General features: G+C 38.1%; 1 pseudogene across 1 annotated transcript; it reads right to left on the bottom strand.

Annotated features, from left to right (window-relative positions):
- Positions 1-4,526: 4,526 nt before the first annotated feature.
- LOC308561855 (large ribosomal subunit protein uL1 pseudogene) lies at positions 4,527-5,179 on the bottom strand (annotated as a pseudogene). Its single transcript has one exon. The product of its transcript is annotated as a large ribosomal subunit protein uL1 pseudogene (transcript).
- Positions 5,180-7,195: the final 2,016 nt, after the last annotated feature.

Raw genomic sequence — 7,195 nt, 5'->3', positions numbered from 1 at the left:
GCCCTGCATGCAGGATATATTTATACCCCCGGTGGTAACCTCCTGAGCTTTGCTTTCTGTGGTTGCTGTAGATTAGTCTCAGGCTTGGTGAAATGTTGTAATCAGGTGTAGCTGGTATTCCTTCATCTGTCCACCGCAGCATTCATCCTGCAGCATGTTGAATGGCTGCTTAGGGCAGGAACCCAGAACTATGGCTTCTAAGTTCAAATCCAGTGATTCCTCTCCGCTCCTACCACATTGCCTCAGTGGGAAACTGCATTTGCTCACACCACCCTGCACAAATTAAGGAGTCCCTCTATGCTCACCATTCCTTCCTTGGCTAACGCTCGCAGGAAAATGCTCATTAAAACACATACAAAAGGAAAAATGAGCTCTTTCCCCTGTGGTTCCACATGGCTCTCCTCAGAGTACTCTCAGTCCAAACTAGAAGACAAAGAGAGGAAAATATTTTCAAATGATCTCCAAATGACTTCAGTTTTACATAAGGTTCAAGTTTGGTTCAAGGGATGGGCAAAACTTGGGTCAGCCAGCTATGTTAGGGTCAGCCAGACATTGGGGTCAGCAGGCCATATTTGGGTTGAATCAAGAACACTTGCTGTTCTTCCCATCCCAAGACAGATATTGGAATTTTAACTTTCCTTCTTGCAGCCTCTTTATGTTTTGAAAGTTCATTTCATCTTGGAGTGAGACTTCCCTGAGGATCTATTTTTTCCTTCCCCCTTTTCGTGGCATGTCCTTTTGGTAGCTCCTGTCCTGCACCTGCAGTATTTAGACTTCATATTTCCACTTGCATTTACCACCAACATGTTGTTTGTGTAAAAATGAGCATATGGCATGTGTCCAAGGAAACTGACCAGGAAGAAACCAGAGGTCTGACTGATGGGAAAATCTACAAAATATTTTCATTAAAGTTTCTCACTGTTTTGTGTAGAAAATATTGCCCATAAGAACACATTGAATATAGAATGTTCTCAGGCACAACTATAAAGCCAAGACTGACAATTTCAACAACATCAGATCAGGTCAAAGGATGCTTAAAACCCTTCAATGGCTGGAGCTCTCTTACAATAGTACTTTGCATTGGAACCATTGTACCTGTGTTGTAACACCCACACCACCAATAAGCAGAGGTGCATTTTGTAATGGTTCTTTGCTGTCTCCTGGGTTGGGATTTTCTGGAGTAAGCATATGAAAATCAGATCTCACTGGGCTCACTGCATTATACACACACATATACAAATTCAGGCCACCTTTGTAGTAATCAGTTTGTGAGGCTACATGCTTGATGAGAACACTTCTCCTTTTACATTGAGCTTCACGGCCAATGATACATTCATTTCAACCACAAAATATGTGTTTACTGACGTCTACTATTACACAGCCCAGAACTAGGTGCCACTAGAACACAATCTCATCCTAGTAGCAGCAGCAAAGGGGGCCAGGGATCATCCTGGGGAGGTACAGAAATTGTCAGTCTTGCCTTTATATTTGTGCTTCCACTTCCCCATGGAGGGAAGCCCAGCAGCAGCCTAGGCCACACCCACTTGCCATTGGATACCCGATGAAGATGGGGCATGACAGGGCTGTGACAGCCCCTGTAGCCTGCATGTGGAGGTAAAAGTCTGAGATTTGAAGACTGAATCATGCTCTCTCCAATACCAACAGTTTCTCTTCTGTTAACTGTGTGATTCACAGGAGCTTTTTCAGAAGCGAATGCTATAGCCAGAAGCATGGCGTATATGACTTTTATGTTAGTATGGGATTGTCTATGAGCTAGAGTATTTTCATTGGGGAAGATTACATTTTGAAATAAAACCAATAAAAATAAGTTTTCCTATTCTGACACCAGAACAGGATCCATGAGGGCAGGTCAAAGTGGTCATGCAAATCTTGTAGGATGGTTGTGGTGGACTAGGTTGCTCTCAATGGGTGCTGGCAAGGTCGCCAACTTTGCTGCTTATGCGTTTGGACCAGTCTTCCTAGGCCTCCATCAGGAGCTCTCATTGTCTTTGTTAAGGTCCACAGTTACAGTCACTCATGCTCCAAACCAAGAGGACATAGGGACATTAAGTAAAATGTCTTGCAAGCGAGATGGTCCTCACTTTGAGATTTTTTGCAATACTTGTGGTCATTGTAGTCCTGATATTAATCTCTTTGTTAGGATCTCACCATGAAAATAAACATTCTTGTTACATGACCATCTGCTCCATAAGTGGAGTGCTTTTAGTTGGCTATGTTAAAGGCCTGGGCATTACTTTAAAGAACTTTCTGCTGCAAAGCCTCAGCTGAGACATCCTTTGGTGTGAGTTCTGCTGCTAATCCTCATAGCCTGTGTAAGCACACAGATTAATTATCTAAACAGGGCCATGGACATATTGAACTCATATATGTAAACTCCAATGGATTATATATTCTTTATAGTGTCAGTATTAATTTGCTCATTTCTTCTTAATGATGCCTTTTGATGACATCATTAATACTTTGAGTAGCTTCCTTAAAATCATGTGGGGGTGTCATGATTATATGCTTTTAAAGATATCCATTTAGTCTGGCTCATGTCATTTTGATAAGTTGAAAAATCAATGGATCTACTCTCTCTCTCTTTTTGAAATAATACCAAGAGAACAGACATTTATTTTGATAAATACTAATTACGCATAGTTTTAATTCTTTGTTATACTAATATTTAACCTTAGCATGCAGAAGACAGGTTGAAGTTTGATTTAAATTCACACATTCTTAATATCACTAATATTCTTAACAGCAATGAATGAAATTTCACCTGGGAAACTGAACAGCCAACTGGTGAAAGTATCTCCCAAAGAAATGAAGGTCTGACAGGTTTTTGGGAAACAAATTTAATTGAAACATTATTCTGTAATTCTGCTACAAAATGAGTTTGAATTTTAGAATGTGTCTAAAAGTGACATTATCCTCTTAAACGATATTCTCTAGAGACAATCATTTTTAAGATTTCACTAATTTAGGTCAAGAGAAATTAATTTTCTCATATTTGAATTATAGCATTTAACTAAAAAGACCTTAGTATGTGGCTGCTTTCTATTTTTAGTAACTGTATTATTGTATATGTATTTCAAGTCTTGATTCCTCCATGAAGAACTAATGTATTATTGTCAATTTTTACATGTAAAATTTAAAGCCCCAATTTCTTTATTTTTGAAAATAAAAAGACATGTCTCTGCACGACAGTATTGGTCAAGCAACCTACTAGCCAAATAAGAGTAGAATTTTTTTTCAAAAGATTGTTGCAAATTTTGGTTTGTTTGGGGAAATTAATTTGGGAGGATTTTTGAAAATACTCTGAAATAATGCAGAACCAGATTTGGTAGATAGAGCGGCTTATCAAACTTCGTAATAACATTTTGGGTGATTTGTAACTATAATAAAGATACCAATTGTTCTTTTGGCTCAGAGATGACTCTACCAAAGAAATTTTGAAAATGTTTGAAGGGGCAGTGCCAGCAGAAGACACAATACATGTGGCCTCATGTGTGACTGCCTTGAAGCAGCTCCCATTTGAAGTTAAAGATTATGAGATGTTTACTTACATCAGTTCAGGAACAGGATGGGAGAGCTCATGTTTAAAGTATCTGATTATCAAAGGTGAGAAGTTTTATTTTTTAAGAAAATAAAAACCTTTTTTTGCAAACAATACCAGAGTGAAATTATTCTAAAATCACATCTTAGACAAAGAATCTTAAGTGCTTTTTATTTTCTAGATTAAAAAAAAAAAAAATCCCACACATCCAACATTCCTCTCTATGCCTAAGAGATTAATTTTTCACCACATTGGATGATATCAGCAAATCATTCTGGAGTTAATAAAAAATTTTAATGCAAGGGATATATGATATGGGAACACTGGTATATACATGCCATGATTAACTAAAAAGTGTTTTCTTTATGCATAACTAATATAAGTAACTGAGCTGTCCATTAAAAACTTTTTTTACAAAAGTCTGAAAACTTGGCAAATTCTTTGACTTAAAAAAGATGATGTTAGTTATTTCATTATTAATGCATTTATCTGTTAAGGTACAAAAAGAATTCTATCTGGACATATCTATTTTTATGTTTATTGATGGTAAAATGGACCTAAAATAAGTTGCATATACTTAAGTGTACAATTTAATAAGTTTTGTCATATGTAAATATCCATGAAACTATCCCCACAATCAGTACAATGAACACACCCATCACCTTAAAAAGTTTCCTTATGTCCTTTGTAATTCTTCCCTCCTCAGACAGCCACTAATTTGTTTTCTATCATTATATATCTGTTATTAATGGATTTTATATAAATGGAATCATATAATATCTAATCTCTTTTGTTTTGCTTCTTTCACTGAGCATAAGTATTTTGAGATTTGCCATGTTGTTTGTATCAATATTTTATTCCTTTTTATTGCAGTTAATTCTATTTATTCCTATTTATTCCAGATATTCCTATTTATTCATTTAATTTCTTTTTTTAATGGTAGAAGTATAGCACATTAAGCTGTAGCTTAGTACAGGTGCTGGGGCTTGCCCACGGTGCTCTTGATGTATGAAGCCTCAGCATTCTACCAGTTCATTTTGAGCAATGGCACAAGGAAATTGACAGGTACAAGGATGTTGTACACAAACTCATCATGTGTCATCTTCACATGGCCAACAGCCACTGCCAGACACAGCACCCTCTTCATCTGGATATTGATCGTGGATTTCACTTCATCGACTTTGGCCACCAAATTCTCACTGGGGGTCAGCAAAGAAGGGAACTCGCCAGCCTTACTCAGGCCTGGGCTCAGGATTTGTAGGATCTGCTCAATGAGAGACTCTGAAGCCAGAACGGCATCATACTTCTTGGCCAGCTTCTTGACCAGTTTCTTATTCTTGTTGAGTTTCTTTAGTGCCTCGATGTCCATGTGGTGGATATCCACAGCCTTGGCCTCATCACAGTGCTTCTGGTCCTCCTGAACATAGATGGAGAACTTGGGAGGGCAAGTGGATTTAAGTCTGACAGTGCCCAAGAAGCGTTTGTCCTTCTGAGGGTCATAGTTCTTCAAGCTAATCTGTAGCTTCACAGTTTCCAAAAACTTCTGGCTCTTGCTCTGGTTCCCATGGAGACTTCCTGCACCTCCTCATACAGGGTGTTGCAGGAGACTTTGCTGTTCATGGTGAGTTGTGCCACAAAACTGGAAAAGAGACTCTTATTTAATTTAATTGTATGAACATACCTAAATTCCTTATTCATTCACCAGGTGATGGTCATTTGAGATGTTTCCAGTTTTTTTATTCATAAAGCTGCTATGAACATCTATGTGCAAATCTTTCTGTAAACATATATGCTTTCTTTTTCATCTTGGGCCATACATAGATAAGCTGTGTTTAACTTTTTAAGAAACTTCTAGTTTTCCAAAACAGTTGTATCATTTTACATTCCCATCAGGGTGTATGACATTTCTGGTTCCTTCATCTCCTTCCCAACACTTGATATGGTCAAGGTTTTTCAATTTTAGCTGTTCTAATGGGTGTGAAGTGATATCTCATTGTGGCCTTCATTTGCATTTCCTTAATGACTAATAATGCTGAGCATCTTTTCACGTTTTTATTTGGCATCCATATTTCTTCTTTAGTGATGTGTCTATTCAAATCCTACCAATTTGTATTGGGTTATATATATATATAGTTAATTAGTCATAAGAGTTCTTTATATAGTCTAGACACAATTCTTTTGTCAGATGTATATTTTGAAAATATTTTCTCCTAGACTGTCGCTTGACTTTTCAATTTCATGTTGTTGGAGGCAAAATGACACCAGACTGTTGCCAACAACTGGACTTTGGTTCAGCAACCTCTATACTTGAGTTCTTCTTGTTAAGAAAGAATTCAGGGCCAAAACTCAAATACAAGAAAAAGTTTACTCAGAGAGTCACAGAAGTAAAAAAAGTGAGCTGTGGAAGAAGTGACCCAGCTGAGCTGTGTGGGCTCAGGAAACAAGTTACAGAGACAAAAGAAGGGCCCTTGGAGCTTAGGAGAAAGAAAGCAAAGAGACACACCTAAAGAAAGAAGACTCAGGTGGCTCTAGAGAGAGAGAATGAGTGTGTTGAGTCTTTTGTCTTAAGGGGTTTTAGCCCCTCTCTAAAGGTGGGATCTTAGGGGAGGTCTCAGGGGAGGATCTCAATGGAATATTCATCAGCTTTCCAGATGTGTCCTTTCAGGGTTGTATTCTCTACTGATTGGTTGACACGTGGGCAGGAGGTCATTAGTCCTTACAGCTGATCCTGATGTTAGCAATGGGTTCACCCTGTGTGGCCTTGGTGCTTTTCTGGGCCTGGAGCAGAAACACAACTGAGGCCTAGATGTTATCTCTAGTTTGACCAAAACTCTGTCTCTCTGGTCATCAGACCTGAGGCTTTGTTCCTAAGATGGTCAGAACCTCATTGTCTTGAGGGCTTAATGCTTAAGGGAGTGGTTATACAAGGGCTTGTCTGGCTGTCAAATGAGGCTATTCTTCAGCCCCCTTGTTCTTCCTCTAAGGGGGTCTACCATATGACCAATGACATACCAGGGGAGGAAAGGTCAGGGGAGGGTCTGAACCGAATGACCAGCAATATGCTAGGGAAGAAAAGGTCATCCTGGGGGTGAGTGAGTTCCCTGTTTTCCCAGTTTTTCCCATTGCTAGGTACCCAGGGCACTCCACCCTAGTGACATTCCGTACCTGGCCTATCAGTCCTACTCTACTCATGCTTGTCTAACTGCCTACTACAATATCAGTGATGTTTGAAGAACAAAAGTTTTTAATTTTGATGCAGTTCCATGTATTGACTTTTTCTTTGAGGGTTTATGCCTTTAGTGTCATGTTTAAGAAGTCTTTACCAATTTAAGGTCACTAAGATTTTATCTGTGTTTTCTTCTAGAAGTTTTATAGTTTTAGCTCTTACATTTAGGACTATGATCCATTTTGAGTTAAATTTTGTATATTATGAGTTAAGGGTCAAGGTATACTTTATTTTATTTTTGCATAAGGCTACCCAAATGCTCCATTACTGTTTATTAGAAAGATGATTATCTTCCCTATTGAATTGGCTTATTTAATTTATTAAAAAATCAATTGACTATATAGAGACTCTCTATTGAATAGAAAGTTTCTATTAAGTAAAGCCTATTCAATTGACCTACTTATCTATCT

Source organism: Miniopterus schreibersii, assembly GCF_964146895.1.
Source record: "Miniopterus schreibersii genome assembly, chromosome: 9".
NCBI classification, from domain to species: domain Eukaryota; kingdom Metazoa; phylum Chordata; class Mammalia; order Chiroptera; family Miniopteridae; genus Miniopterus; species Miniopterus schreibersii.
The sequence above is the reverse complement of the archived record's forward strand: the minus strand, read 5'-3'. Positions and strand labels throughout refer to the sequence as shown.